The sequence below is a fragment of the Cavia porcellus genome, unplaced genomic scaffold, assembly GCF_034190915.1.
Source record: "Cavia porcellus strain 051 isolate PalLab524CR breed Dunkin Hartley unplaced genomic scaffold, mCavPor4.1 scaffold_17, whole genome shotgun sequence".
NCBI lineage: Eukaryota > Metazoa > Chordata > Mammalia > Rodentia > Caviidae > Cavia > Cavia porcellus.
Genome location: NW_026947500.1, coordinates 30,099,547 through 30,121,094, shown reverse-complemented (window position 1 = coordinate 30,121,094; position 21,548 = coordinate 30,099,547). Strand labels below are relative to the sequence as shown.

The 21,548-nt window shown below is 34.0% G+C and overlaps 1 protein-coding gene and 1 long non-coding RNA gene across 13 annotated transcripts in view; one reads left to right on the top strand and one right to left on the bottom strand.

Annotated features, from left to right (window-relative positions):
- Nucleotides 1-21,548, top strand: part of Kcnq1 (potassium voltage-gated channel subfamily Q member 1) — a 314,775-nt gene that overhangs the window by 108,124 nt on the left and 185,103 nt on the right.
- LOC134470922 (uncharacterized) overlaps nt 2,928-21,548 on the bottom strand; it is a 69,030-nt gene continuing 50,409 nt past the window's right edge. Inside the window, exon 2 of the long non-coding RNA XR_010040183.1 lies at nt 2,928-21,548. This exon is cut by the window's right edge and continues 44,387 nt beyond it. This is a non-coding gene — a long non-coding RNA (uncharacterized LOC134470922).

The window sequence follows — 21,548 nt, the reverse complement described above, 5'->3', positions numbered from 1 at the left end:
AATAGGTTTATAATGAAAGGATGTAGCCTGTGTAATCTCCAGTTTTTTTAAACAAAGAGCCCCTTTGTGTCCAAGTATAAAACTATGATCATTATTTTTGTAATGTGCAATTTAGAATATGGGATACAAACAGTTATACAGACCTAAGTTAAGAAGATACTTTTCTATTTGTAGGACATAGTTTTATTTGTATATGAGATTAATTGTATACAGAAATAGATTGAGCATACATCAGTACCTATTTATTGCATTATTATACTGTATACCAATTTTTTAATCTCATATATGTGCCAATTCTGAAACAAGAAAATGAAATTCTTTTTAAAACTACATTTCTAAAAATGGAGTGGCAAATACATGGAGCATTCAGAGCATCACCTAGAGACAAGCTTCTTAGGGTCACGGACTAGCTTTAGCATTTATTCCTTTGTGACCATGCCCTAGTTACGGCCCCCTCTGTGTCTCTTTTTTCCTATCTATGATGTTAGGACTCCTGGGATTGCTGTGTTGTGGAAATGAGCTACAGCGTGCAAGGGCCTCTCCTGTATACAGCAGTGTCCACCAACTTGACCCTAGTCTCCTACAACATGAGCTTGCTCTTCTCCTGCCAGCCAGCTCCACATCCCACCTTCCTCCACTTCTCAAGCCACAAATCTAAAGGCCAATAGTTTGTAATCTGAGCAACTATTTTGAAAATAACAATAGGCACAGTATTCACCATTGTTGCTCTCCAGTTATCTTTTTTTTATACTAGGGATCAAACCCAGGACCTCTGCTGAGCTAAATATCTCAGCCCTTTCCTATTACCTTGTTTTGAAATTTTGCATCATTGTTTTTCTAATTTTTTCCTTTAAAAAATCTACAGGCTGTTCTTTTGAGCTTTCTTAAATTTTTTTACTTTGAAATATTTTCTAATTTGAAGACAAGTACACTGTATATATTTTAGTATAGTCCTCTGTTATGTTTTGTCTATCCCAACTTCTGTTACCAATATTGATAAACTGGTATTTATTCTTTCACATTTTGCTCACACAAAACATAATGAAATAAAATATACATGATATATAGTAGGAGATTATCACTGGTTTCCAAGCTCATAGGATACTGTCATACTTGTTATTCCACACCTTGCTTATGCAGTAAATTATGCTAAACTCTCTCCAGTGCTGCCGTTTCAATATTACTTTCAGTTTTACTTCATTCTAAGATTATGTTCTCTGATTAACTTCCCTCATGTGCATGTACCATGGTGTCCTCGATTGCTTAAAACACACTTTATTACAGGCTTAGGCCAATTTTAAAAAAAAAACTTTCTGTGAATCTACATTCCTCTATTGCAAGGAATTTTATTTATATTTATTTTTGCTGTTTATTTATTATTAGTACATGTTTTCAGTACCTAATGAATGTCTTTATTATGGGGAGTTGTTACATGTACATAACACATCTGAATTTCCCACCCCTACCTCTTTCGTCTCTTAGTATCTTTCCCATTTGAAAATGTCTATTTCCATTTTTTCTGTCCCTTTCTACCTTCTCCCTCCATCTCTTACTCAGTTTCCCATTTGAAGATCTCTCTGCTTCCTATGATCATCTGTTAAGCTCTTTATATTTTGATCTTCTTATATAGGAGAAACCATCCATATTTAGGCTTATGTGTCTGATTTATTTCCCTTAATATTATGTTCTCAAAGTGCATCTGTTTACCTACAAATGCCTCAAACTGATACTTCTTCATGGCAGAATAGTATTCTATTGTGTATAAACACTGCCTTTTCTTTATCTACTCTTCTGTTGATGGGAACACAGGCCATTTCCCAAGATTCAGCTATTATAAGTTAAGCTGCTATACATATGGAGACTCATGTATCACTGGAATATGATGACTTTGACTCTTTCAGTTATTTCTATGTGATGAATCTCCAGGATGTAATTGTTTTCTCGGTCTCTATAAGAAAATACCAGACTGAGCAGTTTAAACAACAGAAGTTTACTGGTCAGAAATCTAAACATCAGAACTGAGTTCGTGTCAGCAGGGTTAGTGTCTGCTGGGGCCTCTTTTCTGGGTTAATAGATGACTCCTAAGCCCTCTGATTTCTCCTCTACTCTCTCTCTCCCACTTTTTTTTTTTTTTTTGCACACCACTGGTGACCTTGTGTCCAAATTTCCTGTTGTTATAACGGGACCAGTCAGATTGGATCTATTTAAACTTAATTATATCTTTAAAGGTCCTGTCTACTTTTGGATATAGTCTGAGAAAGACATTTGGGACTAGGGTTTCAGCTTACAAATTTAAGGTAGACATAATTCAGGTCATAAAACAGGGATGGGTGTATTATTAGTTTCAATAGCTGTAGCCAGATTGCTTTTTTTATTTTTTCAAACGCTGTCTGACCTCGCATTTCCACAGGCAGGGTTCCCTTCCCGGCGTCCCTGCCAGCTGGTATTGGCAGGCCGATTTTCCATCTCGTTAGCCAAGTGGGGCAGGGCTTCTCCACTGTGGAACCATTGACATTTGGCACCAGATAATTCTTTGTCAAAGGAGTGTGCAGGATATTTAGCAGCGTCCATGGCCTTCTCTGGGTCCCGGCAGCATGGTGCCCTCACTTATGACAATCGGAAATGTCTCCACATAGTCCTGAATGCTCCCTGGTGGGCAGAATTGTCCCCAGTTGTGAACCCGGAACTAACATCACCTCAGGTTTGTTGTTGATTTTATACAAAAGAAACATTTTATTTGGAAGTAATTTTGAACTATAGGAAAATTGCACCAGTGAGTACACTTCACAAAGATTTACTGGCTCATTGTGAACATCTTGCTTTACTTGTTTTATTCTTTAAATTGTTTTCTCAGTGTACACTTACCTAGCACTTTTTCCTTAACACTTGAATAAGCTGCACACTCTTCAACCCTTTACTGGGGAACATTTTGCTGTGTATTTCAGAAAAATAAAGACGTCCCCTTTAAAAGCAATAGCACAGAGATCAACCTCTGCAGTAAAACATCCATACAGTTCTTTGGTACATTTATTTTTCACTATTGACCATTGACAGAACAATGTCTTTTGGTGCAACTGGTTTTCTTCTTCTTCACTACAATATCCAATCCATGTTTACTGTTGTTTTTGTATCTTTTGGCATTTCCAGTGTCTCATTGTCTTTCATGATACAATTTTGAAAGATACAGTCCTGCCACATGATGTTTTTTTTTAATTCAATGATTCTTCATTACTTTCCGATTGCCTTCCCAGCTGCAAGATTCCATAAGCAATGTTCTAGCTTCCTCAGGGAACGCGCCCTAAGATACATGCCACTGGTGGCTCAATGGCAATACTACAGGATCATTCAGTTGAGGCACTGTCTCCTTTGCCACTATAGAGTTACTATGTTTTACCTTGCAGTAAATGAACAATCTGAGGTGAATCCTTTAAGGTGATGCAAGTATCTTGCTCCTTATCAAAAATGTCTTTCCAGATTTAGATGTTCCCTGCAAGGATCTTTGTTAGGATAGTTGTAAAATAATGATTTTTTCCAACCAGAGCACCCCTTGCACTGAAAGAAGAAAAAAATACAGTACTGTAGATAATGGTGTTATCTAGTTATGGTCCTGATTCACATTCTCATAATTGTTTCATGTGCTTATTTGCTGTTATACAGCATTTTTCTAAGTGAAAGTATCTATTCAGGCTTTTGCCTACGTTTTAACATCTTTTAAAATTTATATTTTTATATGGTCACATGAAATTGTAAGAAATAATACAGAGAGACTTTCCAGGCAGGCATTACTTAGTTCCCCCAGCTGGAACAAAACTGTAGTAAAGTATGACAACCAGACAAAAGACACAGATGAAGAACATCTCTGTCACAGGGATCTCTACCACTGACCTTTTACACCCACACCGAATTCCCTCCTCCTCATCCTTGTGGTTCCCACTAATCTTTTCTCCAATTCTATAGTTTTGCCTTTTAAAGAATGTTATATAAATGGAACCAAGATTGGCTCTTTTAACTGAGAAAAATGCTAAGCACTGTATTTAAGTCTGTACCAACAGTCTACTCAGTTTTATGGCTGGCTAGACTTTTATCATATGGGTCTACCATGAGTGATCTAACCACTCATTCATCTAAGAACATACAGGTCATCCCCAACTTAAGGCTGGTGTAGATTGTGAAAAACTGAATAAAGATTCTCAAAGCATCTGAGATCTAATACTTAGAACACTGTGGTTATGAAGATTCTGTGCAGACATGTTTAAGGAAACTGAGGAAAGGAAATATTCTGGATATTCTGGGTAGGTACAATATAATCACAAGCATTCTTATAAGAGGAAGATTTGAATATAGGAGAAGAGACAGTTGTGTTATCCCATAAAGGAAAAAATCATGTGATTTGTGGAAGGCGTCACAAGCCAAAGAACCTAGGTAGTGTCCAGAAGTTAAAAAAAAGAAAGGAAATAGATGCTTCCATAGAGCAGTGATGGCAGGCCTTTTAGATACAAATGCCCAAAACCCACCAATTTATCGCAAAGTGCCAACACTACAATTAAACCTGAATACTTAGGTTTACTTTAAAATAAATAACTCATGCAATAACATTTTTTGCCTTAAAAAGAACACGTGTGCCATAGGTGCCACTGTGCTAGAACCTTCAAAAGGAACCAGCCTGCTGTCACTTTGGTTTCGATTCCACAACTTTTTTTTTTTAAGACTCTCACCTCTGTAACAGCAAAAGTATGTGTTGGTTTAAACCCCTCTTTGTGATACATTATTACCACAGCAATGATAAACTAGTATGTTGATAAAGCTGTCATGAACATTCATATACAGATTTTTGAATACGTTTCATTTCTCTAGGATAAAAGCCACACAATGCAATTGCTGTGATGCACAGTAGTTGCATATCAAGTTTTATAAGTAACTATGGAACTGTTTTCCAGAGTATCCCCATACCCCCAGCAATGTGTGAGGGACCCATTTCCTCTGCATCCCCACTGGCATTTGAAGTTGGCATTAATTTTACATTGGCCATTCTGGTGATATATACTGATATCTCATTTTATTCACTCTGATAGATTTTAAGTGAGTGATATCTAACTGTGGTTGAAATTTATATTTTCCCAATGACTGATAATAGTGAAATTTTTTCACTTCCACTCATGAAATGTTTGTTCACATCATTTGTCTATTTTTCAAATGGACTATATTTTTAAAAAACTAAAAAACTTTTGATTTTTAAAGATTCCTTATGTTATCTATCTATTGCAAATTCTGATCCCAAGTCAGATGTGTGATTTACACGTATTTTATCCACTCAATAAATTTCCTGTCCACCAACTTCATAGGGTCCTTTGCAGAGCAAATCTTTCAATGTTGAACAAATCTTATGGATTGTACTTTTGATGTTAGGTCTAACAAATCTTTGCCTAGTTCTAAACCCTGAATTTTTCCACCCCTTGTTTTCTTTTTAGCAGTTTTATTGAGAAATCATATCACATTCAGTTCACCCATTCAAAGACTACAATTCAGTAGCACTTCGTATATGCTGAAATCTATGTAATTGGCTGTTCTAGTTTATATCTAGATATACCCCCAAACTCTGATGTGCTCATAGGTGGGACTTTTGTAGATGATTGGATCATGGTAGTGTGATACTAATCAATCAATCAGTCTACTGATGAGTTTATAACTAAATTAATTTGGTAGGTAAAGCGTGGTGGGGAAAGGTAGATCACTGGTTGCATGGCCTAGAAGGGTATATCTCACTCCTTCTGCCTTTGATATCTCTCTGCTTTTTGATGGCATACTATGAATTATTTCTTCTCTGCCATAATATCTTGATTTGCAGTTAGCAGAGCAGGGACTGAAATTTCTATGAATGGTGAGCTAAAATAAACCTTTTCTCCTTTGAGTGTATTGGGTATTATGTCTCAGCAACAAGAAAGTAATTAAGAAACTAGCCTTAAAGCATTTTCATTACCTGGAAAGTGAACACAGTATTCTTTTAAGTATCATCAGTCTCCCATTCTGTCTTCCCAATCTCTAAGTAGAAACTAATCTTTGTCTCTGTGCATGTTGTGTACGTTTCATAAAAGTTCAATCATATGATACGTGGTCTTTTAAGTCTGGCTTCTTTCTCTTAGCATGTTTTTAAGATTCATCAATGTTATATCAATATTTCCTTCTTTTATAGCCGAACAATATTCCACTCTATGAATATAATACATTTTGTTTATCTATTCCTTGATTGATATATTTTGGTTGTATGACCTTTTGGATATTATGAATAATGCTAATGAGAATATTTTGTACAAATTTTTGCAAGAACATATATTATTTTAAAGGAACTGAAAAATTATCTTCCAACATTGGGACAAAACTTTAAATTCCACTAGTAATGTGTGAACATTGCATAATTTATCCATATTTTATAAACACTTCTTTTTGAATTATTTTAGAACGTATTGAATGGTCTTACTGTGGTTTTGATTTATATGTCCCTATAACTAATGAGATTACAAATCTTGTGTGTGTATGACTATTGCATGTTTTCATTGAAGAAATGTCTATTCAGATTTTTCATCATTTTAAATCATAACTTTTTTAATTTTTGAATTGAATTTAGATGTTTACCTATTTTCTATCAGTAAATGATTTACAGATATTTTATCTCCTCTGTACATTGCCTTTTTACTTTTTCTATAATGTTCTTCAAAAGATAAAAGCTTTAAATTTCAATGAAGTCCCATCAATATATTTTTTCTTTTGTTTCCTGTGCTTTTGGTGTTATATCTAACTATCCTTTGCCAAATCCATAATTACACAGTTGCTCCTGTGTCATCTTCTACAAATTCTATGAATTTATCTGTAATATTTAGATCTTCAATCCATTTTGAGTATTTCTATATGGCAAGAGAACCAAATACCTTTTTTCATGTAGATATCCAGTTATTGGAGAACTATCCATTCAAAGTAATATTCTTGCTGCAATGGATTTGCCGTGTACCTTTAGAAAAATTCAGGAGACCACTGATACATAGATTCATCTTCAGACCTATCATTCTTTCCCCTTTTTCTTAACCTATCCGATGTCTTGAGTACTGTCATTTTGTAGAAAGTCTGGAACCCAGGAAATGTGAGTCTTACAGCTTCTTGCTTTTTCAAGATTATTTTGACGTCCATGTGAAATTTAACAACTGCCATGACAAAAAGAAGTCAGCTAAGATTCTGACAAGGATTGTGTTCAATCTGTAGAGATCAATTTGAAGAATATTGCCATCTTACCCAATTCATGAACCTGAGACCACTTTCTGTTTGTCTTGTAATTTTCAGAGGTTAAATTTAGCACTGCTTTAATTAAATTTTCTTTCTAAATGCTGTTTTTTAAATTATGATAAAAGATCCATAAAATATAATTTACCACATAAATAATTTTAAGCATACAGTTTTATGGCATTAAGTGCATCTGTACTCTTGTGATTTGTTCTTTTTGATAATACTGTATATTGAATTATTTTCTTAATTTAATTTTTAGGCTGTTCTCTGGCAGTATATAGAACTATAATTTACTTTGCTGGAGATGTCCATGTGCTAGGACTCAGACACTCAGGAAAAGTGGTCACTGCCTGGAATCCCTCAAAGCCACCTACTAATGCTTACTCATCCTCTCCGGGGCTGCTGCCCTGGCCTTAATCCTGCCTGAATCCCCAGGGGGACTATCTAAGAAGCAGTGGGATATACAGTTAAAAAGATCAAGAGCTGCTCAGGGTGGAAGCTCAAGTTCTGGGAATCACCATGTGGGGCCCTTTGCCTCCAGAACAGTCATAAAAACAACACACAAAAATATAATTGATTTTTGTGTATTGATCTTGTATCCTGAGAACAGGCTGCATTTATTTAGTTCTATTTTGGGGGAACTTCTTGGGATTTTTGTGTCATCTGCAATAGAGTTCAACTTCGTTTGCAGTCCAGCTCTTTTTCGTGTCTCTTTCCTGCCTACTTGTCGTGAGGAAAATCTCTACACAGTGATGAACAGAATGGCCTGGACCCAGCTTTCATTGTATTACATACAATACAATATTCACTGTGGTTTTTTTAATAGATATCCTTTATTAATAAGTTAGAATTTCATTTTTATTTCTAGGCCTAGTATGTTGACTAGTTTGAGATCAATTTTATCAAATACTTTCTTGTATCTTTCACTCTGTCAGTACTTATTATAGGTTGAGTATATTCACTCAAAATTTGTACGTTGAAATCCTACTCCTTAATACTATGTTCCTAGGAGATAAGGCTTTTAGAAAGTGATCAGGATAAAAGAAATCTCATGTCCCATCTAATAAAGTAAGATACAAGAACCAGACCCACCCAGACCCGAAGCTGCCTAATTTCCTTTAGTATTCATTGTAAAGCAGGTCTGTTAGCAAAGGATTCTGTTTCGACTTTTTCTTCATGTTAAAAGTTTTCTAGATCTGCGATACGTGGTTGACATTTTTTACCTTGAGTTATATGACCTTAGTGCTTTATGGGTTCTACTTCTCGTGTTGAAAAGTGAGCTCCACTGTGGAGCCCCTGATGACAGAATAAGGTAGGGCATTCAGCACAGTGCCATGTAGTGTCACTTCCTAACATCTCCTTCTTCAGTGGCAGTTGGTAATACTGTAACAGCAATATTAATAATAGGGGTAGTACCAGTCATAATTAATAATACTGTTGATAATTGAAAAGGCAAAAAAATCAAGAACATAAATTATTAGAATGATATTACTGCAGAATTCCTATTACTTATTTAATGGTATATTCCATTCTGTCCATTTTTTCTTTCACATATTTTAGAACTGCCATTAGCTGCATATATTTTAGTTTTGGTTCATAATTAGGTTTATTTGCCCTTTAAATTGATATGTTTTTTTTTTTTGTTTTTTTTTTTTTTTTTTTTTTGGTAATGCAGATCAAATTCATGATCTTGCACTTGCCAGGGCAGGTGCTTATGCCGCTAAGCTAAACCCTCAGCCCTTAAATTAACACTCTTGTCATTGTCAAATACCCCTCATTGTCTCCAGCACTGGGATTTAAACTCAGGGCCTGTGCACTGAGCTACATTCCCAGCTATTTTTAGTATTTTTTATTTGATTTGATTTGATTTTAATTATTTTTGATTTTTGAGACAAAGTCTTACTAAATTGCTGAGTTGCCCAGATTGAATTCATATTTGTGATTTCCTGCCTCAGCCTGCATTAATGCTGAGATTACAGGTATATGCCACTATGCTTGGTTCATAACTGATTTCTGAAATTTGCTTTATCTTATTGCTATTAAGGTCTCTTACATTTACTACTCCTTTACTCTTTACATTTTATTTTTACTATTGCTCACATTCAAATTGTTTCTGTCTTTGCATCTGGCTGTATCTATTGTAGAAAATATGTATTTTAATCCTGTTTTTTGACAGTGAGTTTATTGAGTCTAATTTGTAGTACTATAATTGTTGATTTGGTAGGATTCACATCTTCTGTACTATAAATTTTCTATTTTTTGTATGGCTCTTTTGTTATCCTCTTCCTCCTGTATTGCCTTCTGTGTGTTGAACAGGCATATTCTACTGTCATTCTAATTCCTCTGTTCAATTTCTTTTGCTATTTACAGTTATTTTCTTACCAGTGTAATTTGGAAGTTAGAATAAGCATCTTACAAGTAAACAATTGGTTTCAGGTTAAATTATCTTCAAATAGTTTTATCTAGCCCTTTGTTTCCCTTCCTTCTGGGGACTCAGTTACATGCACATCACGACTCCTTTACCCATACATTTAGTTTCACATACTGCTGTGGTATCCAGCAGATTTCTAAGGCTGTTTATTTTTCCGTATTACATTTTTGTCTATACTTAAGGCTAAACCATCTTTATAGATCTGTACTTAAGACCACCAATTTTCTTTCTATAGCAAGTATAGATTTGCTGTTTGACTTTCCTGGTAAGGATTTCACCTAAATTACTGGATTTCACCTAAATTACTAGGTTTCACCTAAATTACTGCAATTTGTGACTGAAGATATGCAAATTTTACAAATATAATTTATATATGGTAATATTCTATGCTTAATCATTGCCATGTTTTCTTCCATTCTTTAAAGTTGTTTGCTTTAGTTTTCTGATACATATGTAATACATATTCTGAAAATTTATCTTACTAAAATTATTGCCTTGGCCACATTAGATATCATTTCTTCACTGCTCTTTATTGGTAAGGGCAACACTGCTACTTTTTGGCATGTCAAATAAATTTTGTTAAGACGTGATCACCTAGGATAACACATTGTAGAAATGCAAGAGTCTAATTTTCCCCTTTTCACAGCTGTTACTGGTTTGCTTATTCTTTTGCTTGTTTATGACATACCTACATTCTTCTAAAGTATAAGGCTGCTAATGCATCTGCTCAGGTTTGTACTTAAAAATTATCTTTGTTTAAGCCTTGCTCCTTTAGTGTCATTCCTTCATCAGCACAACTGACTGGTTAGACCAACATTAGTCAGAGGCTTTAGGTATCTTATCTGGTGATCTTTTACCCTTTAAAGAGAAGGTCTGTGTATGGACCAGAACATACATTCCATAGGCAGGCACTTTAATAACTCCTGTTCTTTGTTTTACTCTCCGCTTGCACCAGGTCTCACAGTCATCCAAGATTAAGTAGATAACAGAGGACATCTCAGATCTTATTTGAGAGCAAGTGAAATCTTCTGTATCTCCAAGAATCTCTTTGAAAATTTCTGCTGGTCTGTTGCTTGCTTTGACCAGTAATGGAATATTGGATTTCTTTGATGGTGGCTTTTTCTACAGATGTGCAACTGAGATAACTCTTCTTTGATACAGTGCATTGAATTTTCCATGGAGCACAAAAACATGTTAGAAGTCATTGCCAGTAATGAAGATGGTGCTCAAGGCCAGTGTGCCACTGAGCTTGGTGGAGGCAGGCATTCCCACGTGAAATTATTATGGACCTCAAAGTTCATGCAGAGATTTAACAGTACTTTTTCCTTGAATAAACACATTTCAAATTGTAAAATGCCTTCCTCTAATTTTCAGAGTTCTCAGATGGTTGTTTTAGACATTCTCACCCAGTTTTATCATTGCTTTTTAAAGCTCTGTATGTGTGGTTGATTTTAGTGACGGGGTTATAGTATGTTTCCCAGGCTAGTGTCAAATGCCTGGGCTTAAGCAATCCTCCAACCTCAGCAGTCTGAGTATCTGGGACTCCTGGCATGCTCCATTGCGCCCAGCTTTTTGGCTATGTTCATAAAAAGATGTTCACTTCCCCATTTCAAAAGTGATCCATGACTTCTTGAGTTACTTTAACTTTTAAAATACACAGAACATTAACAATCTTCTAAAGAAATATGCTTCTCTTAATACATTTTCCACTGCAAGCCATCAACTAAACCTTATCGGTAAACAATTTCATTGCTTTCTAGTTCCAAATCTATTTGTGAGTGTTACTTTAGAAATGTGATTTTTTTCGCATTTCACCTGTATTAAAAAATAGTATTGTAAATATATCCCTTTGAATAATACTTTTCTTAGCTAACATGTTCTCCAGCAATGCCTAGTGCTTCATAGAAATATTTTTGTTAAGGCTATAGTATTAATAGAGTAGAACTTTTCAATTAATTTCTTAACTTCTGTTTAGGTAGTATATAAATGATAAATCTAGTCCTTGCCAGTTGTAATTGTAAATTTCCCCCTGAATATTTTTCCTGGTATAGAAAAATGACAGATGCTGTGTGAAATGTGCATATGTGTGTGGCTATGTTTGAACAGGTACCCTGCAACTTTACTGAATTCTTTTATTAGCTCTAGTTTTCGATTGACATTTTCTGTATGCAACAGCAACTCTTCCTTTAAAATTTGGATATTATTTACTCATGTACATAATCGCTAAGGATAAAACATTTTGTAATTTAAAGTGCAAAACTTGACAGCATACTATACTGCTATGATTTTCAGTAAATTATGGGTAATACATTTCCCACTTATGTGGGTTTTACAAGGAATGGCCGAATCCTTCCTTGAAATTTGATAGTCTAAAGTTTGCTATAGATTTATCAAGAATCCAATTTATCGTATTTTGAAAGTTCTGTTCAATTACTAATTTTTGAATGGTTGTCTCTTAACATCATCGAATTTGATCTTCTCTTTCTGTGTCAACTGAAATTATTCTATGGAATCTTGTCCTTCATCCTATTAACGTGATGTAGAGAATGTTCATGAATTAGTGCTTCACCTAGGACACTTTTTAACTTAATCATGATGTGAAGGTGAAACAGACCAAGAATATACTTTACTTTGATTTGAGATCTTCTTGACAAACTGTTTGTGGTACAGTACTCTCATGATGCTCAGCAGTAGCATTAAGGGACTCTAATTGACCAGTAACTTCATACTAATTTGTGCAGCCAATGTATAATTTAAAGCAGATTACATGTACAAAATGCATTTTCAACATATGATAATTTTGTTTAGAATATAACCCTGTAGAAACCTGAGTATTATTAGCCATACGTTGATATTTTTATGAACAACTTTCACTTCCTAATATAACTCCCATTTGGTTTTGCTTTTAATGTGCCATTGACTTGGGGTTACTAGTATTTTCTTAAAGATGTTCACGTGTTTACTGTTTTGGGGGCTAATTTTTTGTTGATTGGGATCAAAGAGTGTGTTGCAAAATATTCCTTTTTCCTCAAATTTTTGGGAAGAGCTTGAGAAGGTAGTGATAATTTTAAGAAACAACACAATCCTAGTGCTTTCTCCTTCTGGAAGTTTTTGATTGCTGATTCAAACTTTTCATTGCTACACATCTGCTTATGATGTTAATGTCTTCCTGAATCAGTGTTTGTTTTTCTAGGAATTTTTCGATTATAACTAAGTGATTTTTCTTAACATCTTAGTATTCTTCTACAATGTTTCATTTTGTGAGAACAGTGATAATGTTGAAACTTTCATTTATGATTTAAAGATTAAAACTTCACTGCATTTTTGTTTGTCATCCCAGCTAAACAGTTACAATTTTGGTTAATTTTTGAAAAACAAGCAACCTTTGATTTAATAATTCTCTAAGATTGTTTTCTATTGCTGTAAATGCCACTGGGATTATGATAGGAATTGAAAACTTTTGGTTTAGAATGATTCTTCCTTGCCTTAAGCATGGGATCTTTCCACTGATTTATTTCAGTGTGTTTTGTCTGTATTTTGTGTTTTAGCATATAGATTTTTCACGTTCTTGATCAAATTTATTGCTAAATATAGTTTGATGCTATAAGAATAACTTCTACTCAGATTATATCTATAAAAACATACTGATATGTATGTTGATTTTTATATTGTCACTTCACTAAATTCATGTATTAGTTATTTTCTTCAAGAATCTGGTATTTTCTATTTGAAGAATTATTAAACTGAAAAATCTTAATTTTACCTATGGATGGTATACTAGTAGTTTTCAATTTATTTGGAGGAATCCTCTTCTGATTTCCATAATGGCTTCACCAATATACATTTGCACCATCAATGTGTAGTTTCCATTTTATACAATCAGACCAAAACCTTCCCTTTTTAGAAAATATTGGTTACATTAACATGATAGAGGTCTGGTGATTATGAGTTGCATTTGTCTATTAGTAATGTTCAGTAACATCACTGAATACACTCTTGTTCATTTTTATTCTTTGGAAGCATATCTGTTCAAACGTTTTGCTTACTTTTTGAATCACATTATGTTCTCTGTTAATGTATAGTAGCATTTCACGCATTTTGGACATTAACTCTTTACTACTGGATGCACATCACCAAGTCATAGGTTGGCTTTGATTTTGTTGTTTCCTTTGTTGTATAGATACTTTTTTAGTATAATGTCATCCTATTTTTAATTTTTCCTTGCAGGGTCTGATATATCAATGTAGTATCCAAAATATTGCCAAGGACAATGATAGTCTTTCAAACTGTTTCCCTCTTAGATCTTACATTAAGCTTTTCATCTATTTTGAGTTGATTTCTCTATATGGTACAAAGAAAGCACTCAAATACATATTTTTATTTGTGAACTTCAAGTTTTTAAAACAATGTTTATACATTCTAAATGGATCCTCTTGGTATCTTTTTCAAAAGATCATTGACTGTATGTTTGGATTAATTCCTGGGCTGTCTGTCCTGGAGGTTAGTATCTATTTTTATGCCAGTACTGTATTGTGTTGATTATTATAACTCTTTAAAATGCAAAATGGTTTGCCTTCAAGTATGTATTTCTCAGACTTGCTTTAGAAAATTTTGTGGTTTCATGTAAGTATTTGATAATGTTTAACAATGAAAGTATTGGGTCCTGGTCTTCTCTTGGGTAAGTTTTACAAAGACTTCAATATCTGGTATAAGTCTTCCAACTTTGGTTGTTTTTTTTTTTTTTTTTTTCCTGATTCAATGTTAACAGGCCATTTTTCTAGCATTTTATTCATTTCTTGTAGATAACTAATTTGATGGCATGATTATACATACTTCTTAATTTACCTTTTTATTTCCAAAGTTTCTATTATATTTCCACTTTAAATTCTGATGGTGAGTCTTCTTATATACCTTGAGGGTTTGTTGATTTTATTTACACTAAACATTTATATTAACTTTTTTGGTATTTTATAGCATGCTTCTGTTCTCAACTTGATTTCATTTGTTCTCATAAATTTAGGATCCATTTGTTGAAATTTAAGGTTTAGAGATATAATTTTTACTATTTATCTAGTATCTTTTTGCTTTAATTTTACCAAAGCCAGTTATTACTGTAAACTTCCTTATTAGTACTGCTTTTGCTACATTCCAGAGTTTAGTGTGTCTTATAGTAACACCATGCTATGTTGTCAAATCTGGTATAGTGAAGCATCCAGGTTTGTTTTGGCTATTTAGGGAATTTCACTTCCATATGAAAATGGGATTTATCTACTTCCACAAAGAATGTCATTTGCATTTTGACAAACGTTGTGTCATGTATCCACTATGTTTGATTTTATGGACATTAAAAAATGAAAAATTTTAATAGTGAACATGGAAATTTTTCTCCATCATTTCCTGTCTTCAGCAATTGCTTACATTAGTGCTTCAAAAATTTTCACTGTAGGTATATTTCATTTCTTTGGTGAAATTTATTTCTTGGTAATATCTTTCTTGCTAGTGTTCATTGAATAGCTTTCCATTATCTCATTGTTAATAAATTCTTTATAGAACACATTCACGATTGCACCAAAACTTGTATGTCTCACTGCCATGTCCAACTGGGTGGCATGGAACACTCATGCATAGCCTATCACTTACATAAGCTGCCTAAAGAGACAGTCATATGTGTAGTTCAAGCAGGCATAAACATGTTATTTTAATTCAACTTTGTATGCAACATTTTGGTTACTTTGATTTTATAATCCTTTGGTGGTGTTTTTTTTTTTTTTTTTTACAACAAGCATCATATGATTTGAAAGACATATTATTTCGTCCTGGTGAGGAATGAGTTCGGTTGAACCACAGGTGGAGTTTGAACCCGTGTAGATACTAATCCATTGAATCTTAAGTTCAACGTTTTAATCACTCACCCATTTTGGTATAGGTTATTCAACCCTGATTGAAGATTTCCTCCCCTGAAAATGACATGGGTTGTGCATCCATCTTATGTAAAATTTATGAAATTGAGGTATCATTCCTCTATCCATAACTTTTGGGTCTATTTCTCATGAACAGAAACAGAATTTTATCAAATGGGTTTTTTTTTTTTTTTTTGTATGTTGAAGTGATCATCCCATCTTATACTCCTTTTGATATTATGTTTCTTATTGGATTATGTGACTTCAACCAACCTTGTATCCTTGAGATAAAATCAACTTGATTATGATGAGTGACTTCTTGATGTTGTTTAATTTGATTTGGTAGTATTTTATTCAGGATTTTTGCATATATGATGAAAGTTTTTACTCTAGGGGCCTGGGGATTTAACTCAGTGGCATAAGTACCTGCCTTGCAAACACGCGGTCATGAATTGAATTCCCAGTACTGACTAAAGTTTTTATTCTGTAGTTTCCAGTAACTAGTGCCCTAGTCTGCATTTGACAATAGTCAGGTTGGCTTTATAAAATGAATTTATAAGAGTTTCTGCCCCATCAATTCTTTGGAGTGACATTAGTTCTATAAAAGCTTAGGAGTAAAGTTGCCTGCATGAGAGTTTTACTTTCATAAAACTTTTTAGTACTGATGACTTTTTAAAACTGATTAAAGGTCTCACTTTTTGGTCTCTTGACACATTCTTATGTCATCATGATTCACTTTTGGTGGTATTTGTGTGTTCAGAAATTTCTGTTACTTCTGTTTTCCAATTTGTTATAACATATTCACAACACCAGATAATTTTTATAAAACACTGATATCAGTGAAACTGTCCCCATTTTCATTTTTGGTTTTTTCTCCTTGTTCTTCTAATTTATCAGTTTCACTTTTCCATAAGACAAATTGTTTTCTGATTAGTCTTCAATACACAGTTATCTCTTTATTTTCTGTTGTCATTTCTCTTCTTTTTTTTCTGGATTTTTTTCATACTAAATCATTGAGAAATTTTCCTTTTAGATGTAGACACTTTCTTCTACGAAATTTCTTAGAACTGCTTTTGCTATGTTCAAGTTTTGATATTTTGTTTGCAAAGAACAGCATTTAAGAAATTGTTGGTTTCATTTCTTAACTCTACATCAGTTGACAAACATGACCATTGTTTTCAAAGTCAAATGTGGCCATTTTTTTAAAACTGTAGATTGTAGAGGCACAACTGTATCCATTTTGAGATATTCAGTGAACATTTTTGATTGACATGTTGCTGAGATTGCGTAAATGGTGTGATTTCTATTTTTTCTGGTTTCCTCCTTTCTCCTCTTTTGTTCTGTAGAAATACATTTGAACATCTTCCTATCAGTTTGCACTACACATCTTGATACTTACATTATGGTTTTTTTCACATGAGAGAAACAATCTGTAATTTGCATGTTTGATTTATTTCACTTAAGAAACTGGTCTCAAAGTCCATCCATTTAGGCAAGTGTCTGAATATTACCCTTCTTCGTGGCAAGTAGTACTACAATGTATTAAAAATACATTTTTTCCCGTTCCATCATTTGATGCACTTGTAGGATTTTTCAAACTGTTGCAAACTATGTTGCTATACACATTGATGTGCATCTGTTGCTATTGTATCGTGATTTTAATTTGTTCAGGAAGATACCAAGAGGAACAGCTTGGTTACATGGAACCTCTAGACCAAGTTTTTGGAGAAACCTCCACACTGATTTATGTGCTGTATCCATCACTCTGCATCCCCCAACATTTCTTTTTTGTTCATAAGCCCACTGGTATGTTATTGCTTGACTTCTTGATAACAGCCATTCTTTCTAGGATGAAGTGGAATCCAAGTGTTATTTTAAACTGCATCTCTGAAATGACCAATGAGGTTGAAGATTTTTTTTAATACATTGGTTTGCCTTTTATATTATTTCATCTGATGTGTCTATTTCAGATGCCCATTTTTGGATTGGGTCTTTAAATTTGGGGAAACTTATGATTGGGTCTTTAAATTTGGGGAAACTCATATTTTCAGTTCTTTGTAAGTTCTTGATATAAGTCCTTTGAGTGACAACTGGCTAAAATGTTTTTCATTCAATTGGTTCTCAGCTTGCTCTGTTGGTGATTTCTCTTGCTGTTGAATTCTCTTACTGGTGATTTCTCTTTTTCAATTGTGATCCCAATTGCTGATTGTAATAGTTCTGTGATTGAGGTTCTGTTCATAAAATCTTGGCATAACACAATGTCCTTAAAAGTTCTGTCAGACTTAGTGTTTTAATGTTTAGATTTTTCATGCATTTTAAGTTTAGTGCATAATGAAAGACTTGATTCTAGTGTTAATGTTTGGCATTTAGGTATCCAGTTTTTCATGCTGTTTCTTCTTGGAAAGTGGCACATTTGTCAATGACAAGAGAGTCAAGTATGTTTGGAGATGTTTCAGGATTTTATTACCTGTATATTGATTATTAGATCTATTTTTTTCATTAGTAACATGCTTTTATCCCAGCAGCTTTGTAATACGATATGAAGTCAGGGATTTTGATGCATGCCATCTTGTCTTTGGTGTCTAGGACTGCTTTTGATATTTTAGGTCTCTTCTGCATCCAGATAAATTTTAAGAATGCTTTCTCTAGTTTTGTGACATGCTATAGGAATTTTGATTGGGACTGCATTGAATCTGTATCAGTTTTTGAAATATTATTTTTACTGTATTGATCCTTCCTACCCAAGAGCAAGGGATATCTTTCAATTTTTTGATACCATCTTTAATCTCTCTATTTAGAGTACTGTAACTTAAAACAAAGAAATCTTTTATTTCCATCATCAAATTGATCCCAGGTATTACATGTTTTGTATCCTATTGTTAAAGGTGTTCATACTCAGGAAGATCACTGATTTTTTGCATATCAACTTTGTATCCATTTACAATACTGAATTTGATCATTAAATTCACAAGTATTTTTGAGTTTTTGTTGTCTATATGGAGTATCACATGCAAATATTCCATCTTCCATTTGTTTTCTTTTTGTTTTTTCTTGTTTATCTTAAATAAGTGGTGAGTGTAGACATCCTTGTTCTTGATTTTTGAGTAAAAGCTTTCAATTTTTTTTCATTTAGTATGTTGGCTGTCAGTTTCCATTGATGGCTTTTATGGAACTCATTGAATCATCTAATCCAATTCATTACAGGGTTTGACCATTAATGGGTTTTTAACTTTTGCACTTTTTCTGCATGTATTGAGATGATCATATTGATTTTATCATTGACTATTATTATAGTTGCATATATTTATTGATTTACCTATCTTGAACCATTCTTGCATTACTGGGATGAATCCAAGTCTTGGTGTATGGTCCTATATACTTCTGTATATGAGTAGCTGTAAGTGTACCAACATGAGAACAGTCATTGAATATATTCTATACACTATTAACTTTCTGAAATTTTAGATATTTGTTCAGTTAAATATTTTATGGACATTTTGTTAATGAGTTCATCATTGCTTTTTACTTTTGTGTCGTTTGACCTGACTCCAATACATCAAAAGTTGTTTCAAATTTTAAATATGTTCTTCATTTGATCTAATGTGTCATGGCTTTCATGTGTACTCTTTTTGAGACATGATTGCACTGTGTAGTTCAAACTGGAACTTATCAAGCTATATAGTTCAGGTTGGCGTGGAACATGTGGCAATCCTGCAGTATCCTGCATGCTGGGATTACAAGCACACCAACAGAACCCAACTGTTTTTCACATTCAATTCCTGAATTCTATGATTTATCTTGTTTTCAGAATATCTCTTTGCTCGATTTCTCATTTATGTACTGCCTTTCCCCCAAGTATTGAGTGTTTATCTATATTATCTTGAATTCATATCATTGAACTTTTATCATTCTTTGAAACACTTTCAGGTACTTCATTTGTGTTTTTTGATATACTTTTTGTTTAAATATTGTATTAGCTTGTATTTTTCTATTTCTTGTGCTCATATGTCGACATCTGCTTGCATCTGCTTTACTAGGTAACAACTGAGTGATAGGTTGTTTAGTACGTAAATTTTCTCTGAAGAATTGTCATGAGATTTTGTGAAGTTAGGCACAGTGAATGCCATGGAAGATGTGGGTAACTTACCGTTAATCTGAGACACATAAAAATGGGGCATTCAAGCAATTGAGGGAGGTCTGATATAGATAGCATAGAATCCAGTATGTTGTGTGGATCCCTTGAAATGACTAGTGAACCCTGTTGGGTGATGGGTGTCCCCACAAACAATATTGATGATAGTTGTTGTGCAGCCTCAACAGGCCTCTGGTGCTGGCTCCCAGGAATTCAGAGGATACATTGATTGGCACAAGTCCCAATGCAATGCAAGTAAATGTACTGTTAGGAAATACAGTGCCTAAGTTTAATATTTCTGTCATACTGACAAGTGTCTGGTCACGCAATGTGTCTATGAGATGATAGGAACAGTGGTTTTCTTCTGTGTCAATGACAGAGCACTGTAGTTTGTCTGCTGCTGACATCAATCAGACATCCTCTCTGCACTGTTTGGATGTATGTAGTCAGGGGAGAAGCAACAACTGCAACCAAATCATTGTCCAAGTTGCATTAAATGTGTCCCTGGAAGAAGGGCAGCAATGGAAACCACTTTTGGCTCCCTGCCCTAATAGGCACCTGGGTATAAAGGATAACAGTGATGTCACAGGAAATATAGGCACTTTTCTTCAGTCCTGAAGCTGGACTGAGTACTTACCTGCTGAATAACACAATTGTTTTCATAGGGTGATACCATGATGATCTTCTGATACTATACATCAGTATCCTCCCTGTAACACCTGTGTGCTGGTAAGGAGGCCGTAGTGTATGTAAAACATCATGTAGGTTTTCCAAAGCAGCTGGTCATCAGGTCTTTCTGATCCATTACAGCAATCTAATTTCAGAAAATAGCTCACTTCTCAAGAACAGTTCTGGTTACAGTATCCTGGATATTCAGAGAGGTGATATGAGATCCTTTTCAAAAGCCAGTCTATTATGCAGATTTCAGGTGACTTATCTAAGTGGGCTGTCAGCCTGACAGGATTGTGAAATTTTCCAGAACCCAGGATTGCCGGCATCCACAGATAGTTTGCTAGGACTCTCTCTTTTAGTCTTACCCCTCACTTGAGTCATATGATAGTTCTATTTTGGGTTTCCTTTCTTTCTTTTTTTTTAGGAAGCTCTAGTTATTTCGATAGTGACTGTACTAATTTGCGCAACCAGTAACTGTGTAGAAAGGTTCCTGTTGGAGCCTTCAATGACCCATAGTTTTTGTATTCTTGATAGACATTCTACCTGTGGTTAGATGAAATCATAGAATAATGTTGATTTCCATTTGTCCAATGGTGAAAAATATTGAAAAATTTTATACACTTGCTGGTCAAATATAAAATTTTTCAGAAATGTCTATTCAATTAATTTTGCAATTTATTAATACTTATTAATCCATGTGCTATTTAGAGTGCTATGCAAGTAGTATTTTTCTAGCAAAGATTTTAAGAGTTTTTTTTTTGTACAAGGTGAGAAATGGGTTCTAGTATTATTCTTCTGCATATGGATATCCATTGCCTCAGCACTGTTTATTAAAAAGGCTGTCTTCTCCAGTTAATGTTTTTCTCAAATGTCAAGAATCAGCTATAGTTGCATAGAATTATTTTCAGTGTCCTCTGTGGTATTTCATTGGTCTACATCTTTTTTATGATAGCACTATAGAGTTGAGTAGTATAATTTTAAAACACATCAAATGATGCCTCCAGCTTTGCTCTTGTTGTTTTAGCCAGTCTGCACTTTTTTGTTTTCACATGAACTTTATAACTTTCTTCTCATTGTTTAAGGAATATTATTGAAGACTGATGGGGATTGCACTGAATTTAGACTGCTTTCTGTTGTATGG